Here is a 6,490-nt window from a genome sequence, read left to right on the forward strand (position 1 = left end):
TGCGAATACAAACGTGATTCATGGAAGCTTTCCGCTCGGCGCTACGGCTTGATTTCTTCCTGTCACGCTCCTCTATGAGGCTGATATATCCAGGGGGGATCCACAGCAATTAGATCAGCTTTTTATTTGTCTTTCAAGAGCATACAGACGTAGCTTGATGAATCTGCAGGGGAAATATATGGATGGAAATATTGTTCCTGGATAATAAATACAGCATGAAAATGTAAACATGGAAAGGGTTAGGAGGCTGGCATTAGGCTGCCACGTGCCTCCTTTCTTTCTTTTCCCATTCTATCTACAAACCACATGAGTGACACCAGAACATACCTTGACAAATATGGCGGCACCACATCGGTGCACGGAGAAGTCTTCTCTTCAGTGAGACACATGTCTGCGGAGTGCTGTGGTCTGTCTCCTCTGAGCCCTCCTCAGGCTGGGACTCGACAGGTCTCACACCTGCCTGAGGGAGGCCTCTCTGTGATACCCATCATTATGTGGCTTGATGTTCCTTCTCTTGTTTCTCGGCTTAGACTCTAATAATGAAGACATCCCTGTCAGCCGTTGCACTGCTGTGTCAGAAACTTATTATTTTTCTTTTGTTTTTAAGGATGTTGAGAATGTCAGCGCTGAGTTTCTTAAATCCATCAGAATACTTTAATCCATAGGTAGCTTTTTGAAGCAGTGGAGATGCAGTGTTTGTTTTAGCCAAGTCTAAATCCATGAGGATAACTGTTTTCATTTGTACACTGTGTCAAACTGTGATACCCCGCCGTAGTTACTGTAAATAAGTACACCACTGTTGAGACAGTTGGTAACCCTGATCTGACGCTAGTCATGCAGATGTAGTGCCAGTGTTTCTCAAAACCTGTAGTTTCCTCTTACAGCAAGTCTTTGCTTGTCCTTTTGCTGGGTTTTTTTTGGAGGCATATTCCAGAAATTTGTTTTAGACTAGAGGTTCCTAACCTTTTGGCTTGTGACCCTTTACAAAACCCAACATCTAACTGGGGTCCCTCATCTCAGGTTATGGGCTCAGTGTGGATGTGAGCTATGGGGAGTTCAACCAAAGTGTTAATTTTCCTCTCAGATTGCTTCATTTGAAGGATTTTTAGGGGCCTGAAGAGGGAAAGTATCCCCTATTTCACATGAAATAAAGCAAAAAAAATCCAAAAATAGGCTTTGGGACCCCAACAACTTTGACGACCCCTAGGTTGGGAACCACTGGAATAGAACGACATCCTAGATTTCCCACCAACTCTTATTCAGTGCCACAGACAGTTCAAAGGCACTTTAGAGACAAGTCTGTCCATCTGAATAATTCACGGTTTTCAAAGGCATCTTTGAAAAGAACAAACATGGAGTAAAAATATATGTAATAAAAATATATATATATGAGAGAGAGAGAGACTAACTAATAAAATGACAACTGTTTTTTTTATATATAATTTTGTAGTAATGTGATAATGTGCTGTGAATCTGAATATGAAACTTTAATTTTCAAGTAAAGAAAAAAACATTAGCATGTCTAATTTTGACCGTGGGATCAGTATGTTTGACAAAATAATCTGACTCAAGGTCCAGGACATCCTTGTAAAAGAGATTAAAATCTCAATGGATTTCTTTCCTGGTAAAATAAATAAATAAAATAAAATTACTAGCTTTTTCTGACCTTTCAGCCACATCTCAGCAAGTGGAGCTGCCTCACAAGTGGCGACAGGCTCAGACGAGTCGATTCCATTCGTTGATGAAGACACTGTTGAAGGCTCCAAAGCAAATAAGTGGACTTTAAATTGAGATTGTTTTTTCACATATGTGAGAAATTTAGGATAGGTTAATATTTAACTAGAAAAGCATCATTTTGGTCAGTCCTGATGAGGAACACTGCCTCATGAGTTTAACCTGTGCATTTTAACTTTAAGTAGCACCGTACCAGGTAAACTTTAACCTTTTGCTTTGTGATTATCTTTGTTACTTTTGAACTTTAATGACCATCTAAAGCTTCCTGTTCTTTCAGCAGCCTGAAACAGAAACCATTTAGGGGCTCATGGGCGTTCTCAAAGAGGATCTGGCTCAGAAGCTGTGTAAGATGGCCTTGCTGTGAGATGAGCATGTTTCACAAACAGGCCGAGCAATTACAGCCTGAATAATTATGCGCTGAAGGGGAGACACGATTCGCCCCGCTGATCAGCAAAGTTCATGTGAAGTTATAATTAAACAATAACTCGTTTACAAATGAACGCACACACGCATTTGTGTACTTAAGTGTGCAAAGTGTAATTAGCTCCGATGCATCTGAGTGAGATTGAAGAACAACAATGTCAAATGGTGGAATTATGTTCAGCTTGTGAGCTTGTATCACTGTTATCTGTGAGCTGGGGGGGAGGAAGAGGAGGAGTGTGTGTGTGTTTGGGGGGGAGACAGATTGAATGAGTGATTGATACAGAAGGCTGATTCATCCTCACATGATTCAGAGATGGACATGATGTTTGACAGGGAAACTTTGCTGTTGGCTAAATAAAGTTAGTCACAAAACCATTCATTTTCAAAATTAATTACACCCCAGGAAATCATATTGAAACATTGTGTGGTTACACACAGTGTTAAATGATATTAAGTGATCTGAGTAAGATTATGTATTAACATCAGACAGAAATATATCTGCCTGTGGATCAATTACAATTTCACTTGTTTCACTGTTCTAACAAGTAAAATGTTTTTGTCACAGGGCTGAATGTGCTGAATTTCATTTGGCCATGTCTTGACACTAGAAACTATACTGTATGTCCCACTTCATTACCCACAATGGCCACCTCTGTTATTGAATAAAATAATGTTGTCAATCAACAACATGAAAATAAGAGGTTTTCTTACAGATTAAGCATTTTTAAGTAAAGAGTATATAGTAATCCTGATAGCTTGATAAAAATATGTGTAAAAGACACTTTAAACCGTTTGAGCTGACCTGCATGATGTTTCCCGTTTGCCTGAACAGGCTTTACAGGCCGAGATGTCATTTCACATTCAGCATGTCACTTATACAGCGGCACGTTGCAACAATAAGCGTTAATCTGCAAGGCAGAGAGGTGGAGTTAAAACTATGGGTTGGCGTTATTATCTGTGCTATATTTTTAGTGTTAACCGGCTGCAACTAACAATTGTTTTTGTTATTGATTAATCAGTCAGTTATTTTTGATATAAATTGATAAGACTAGTAAAATGTCAGGTGTTACTAATCACATTATTAACGATGGCTCTGTTCTATTCAAGAGTCCCAGTAAGCCATGACAGTGTGATAGTGAGCCAGCAATCATTCATGGTATTATTTGCACATGTGCCTTTACTGTGACATGTCAAATGTATCCAATAAAAAACGCCTATTGCTTGTTTTGTCCAAGACCTAAAGATATTTAATTTACAACAATGTCCAACTGACAAATGTATTTTTGCTTGATAGATGACTTAACCTTTTAGTGGTCTTCTCTGTTGTTTGATAGACTTGTGATCAAGGGCGTCACTTTGAGTTGAAAAGGGCTGGGGAAATTTAAGGGCTCAGATTAGGGGTGCGATGAAACACTTAATCCACGAGACGTGACAATGCACAATATTGGAGTCACAATAACAAGACAACAAGATACTCCACTGTTATTCAGAAGAAATATTGATTGAAATATGCTATTTGACGGGGGGGGCGGTCTGGGGTTTTCTCCCCCAGAAGATTTTGAGCATTAAACTCTTTACTTTCTGTATTCTAGAGTCATTTTCTGCACCAATTTATTTATATGAAGGGAATCAAAATTCATGTGGCCGGTGACAATTCGGAATATAAACATATTGTCAAAAATAATGCAGTAATCAGTAGCTTGTTTGTTAGCCTAAGTTACTTTTTTTGGACAAGGCAGATCTGTTTCTTCTATATTTACTTTGCATTTCATGTTTTCCTATTGTGCAAGTAAACATTTCTCATAGAATTTTTATTTGTTATTTAACATTTCTTGTTGCAACTAATTTTCAGAAAACTTTTACAAAATCAGACATTTCAAAAAGTGGTGGGTTCATGTCCCCAGTGTCCCCCGTGTAAATGACATCTATGCTTGTTGATACCTTGTTGAAAAAACAACTTCCCCAGGGTGCACCTCAGTTTTCAGGGGTTTTCATAGGAATTTATTTTCTTTGTAAATCTAGTTTGTTTTTTAGAGGGTTTACTGAACAGAATGATATAAATGAATACCCACCAAGAGTCTGATAACGTTGTAGTAAAACATGCTCTACCAATCAGTTACATTAAAACGTCTATTAATAGCCAAGTTAAAACAGAATTTTGCTGTGAAATACAGTTTTCTGTTGTCGATTTGATAAATTTAATGTTATTCCACTGTGCATTCATTGAAATTGTGACAAGAAATATTTTCAGTCAAAATAAAGTAAATCTGGGGTTACAGTGCTAACACTGGTAATAATGAGTCAATAAAGTCAAGTTTAACAGTAACCAGTAAATACAGCAATCATCTGCAAACATTTAAAGAGCTGATTGATGAGCAGGTCTGATCTAGTTCTATAGAGACTAAACTGCGCATTGACCTTTTCTAATTTTTTGTATGACCATTGGTTATTTTTTTAACAGTTTATTTCTTCATCTTTAACAACTATTTAATGTTTAAGATATATGTGAAAGGTTTCATGTCTCAAGATTTACACTTTGCTCTTAATAAAATAAAAAGTGATACGTGTCACCAAAATCTTTTACTTGAATTAGGAATTATCTATGCAGGTAGTTGAAAGTGTACTTTTACTGTAAACAGAGGAATGAATTAACCACTGGCTGTGGCCATTTAAAGGTTCAACAATAAATCAATTGTTGACACCTTTCTGACTGTCAACTAATGGATTAATTCATTAATTGTCTCAGCACTAGTTGAGTCCAGAATGTGGTGATACATATCGGCAAGTGTTATTTAGTTTTACAAAGACCTGCTGTCTACTGACCTTATTTGATGTTGTTTTATTATCCTGTTACATTGCTTTGATGCAGACTAATCTTGTAATATGCATCTTTATCACATTCAATATATCATTCCTAAATGTTTCAACATCTCCATCAGACAACAAACGTCACTGTTATCTTACATATTTCTGTCAGAAGTGAATGAAATAGGATAGATTGGAATATGTTAAATATTTTTGACCCAACCCTTGCGGACAATAAAATGATGCAACAGCTTGGACTCACCCTGGGGTCGCTAGATGGCGCTAGAGTACCGACTATGCCCCTCTGTGCATCTTCACAGTGGAGTGGTGTTTTTTTTATGTCTTCCCTGTGAGTCTAATGGGAAATTTCAAGTCACCTAAATAAAAAGGAATGTGTAATTAACGCAATGCGCTATTAATTGCATCTGCTAGAGAGCAGATGAAGGGCACGAGGGCGCACTTTTTTGATTACTGGGCTCCACCAAAGTCTACTTCAGAGCTCAGAGAGAGGGCTTTATTTCCGGGTGTCATTTCGTGCCAGACATCCAAATGGCAGGTCAAACGGCGAGTGATGATGATGATGATGCAGAGAGCGACGTCTTTTATTTCCCCGCTTCGACAACAAAGCAGCGCGTGAAAGTGATGTAATCAGTAACAACTAGGCCTGCTGTATTTTAGAGGCATATTATCGACTGTGCTTATTATCCCATATTGAAGCAAATGAACCATATTGCAGTTTATTAAAAATACTATCAAGTCCAATAAGGTTAGTAGGCCTACTAAAATCTCACTTTTGAATAAGAAATGTCAGACTCTGGTCTTTGAGTATTCTGAGAATATTACGGTCCATTTTTCACAAGGGGAAGACATTCATTATTCTGTCCAAAAATAATAATAAAAATAATAACATCTGTCACTGCAGACATGGTTGGATAACCACACTTAAACAGGAATTGATTCATTGCATCAGGTAAAGGTGCTATGTTCATTCTCTTAATTCAAAAGAGCACCCCATAGCCTATGTTTTCTTGTGTATAACCTAATTACGTCAATAACCGATCAGCTATCGATTCCCAATCGATTCCCCTTGTTTGCCTAGTAATGCTGAGGCATGTAAATCTCACTGTCAGTTCACCCATACAGGCTGGTCTTTTCACACTCTGCACTGCTGCAAACATCAGAACAGGCACTGATAGCCCGTCGACTGAAATGGAGAAGAATCCGATTGTAATTAATATTATTATGACAGCCACACAGGGCAACACATTGTTCTTTTTTGTAGTTAAGCAGGAAGTGGCAGGGAAATAGAAGCTCTGCGTTTAGGCTGTCAGCTCCATAATAAAATTATTTAAAAAAAGAACTAGAATAGATTTTAGAGAGACGGTCATACAAATATCACACCACATGTTCCTATGGGAATATTATAGAGAAATGACTACCACTAGGTAAGAGGAAAATACCATCAGGGTCGCCACTGTCAATATCACTGTCCCCCTCATAGAAATTTTGTGGAGTGGAGTTTCCTTGT

The sequence above is a fragment of the Micropterus salmoides genome, unplaced genomic scaffold (assembly GCF_014851395.1).
Source record: "Micropterus salmoides isolate LMB-PRFRI ecotype aquatic unplaced genomic scaffold, ASM1485139v1 Ms_hic_scaffold_11, whole genome shotgun sequence".
Lineage (NCBI taxonomy): Eukaryota > Metazoa > Chordata > Actinopteri > Centrarchiformes > Centrarchidae > Micropterus > Micropterus salmoides.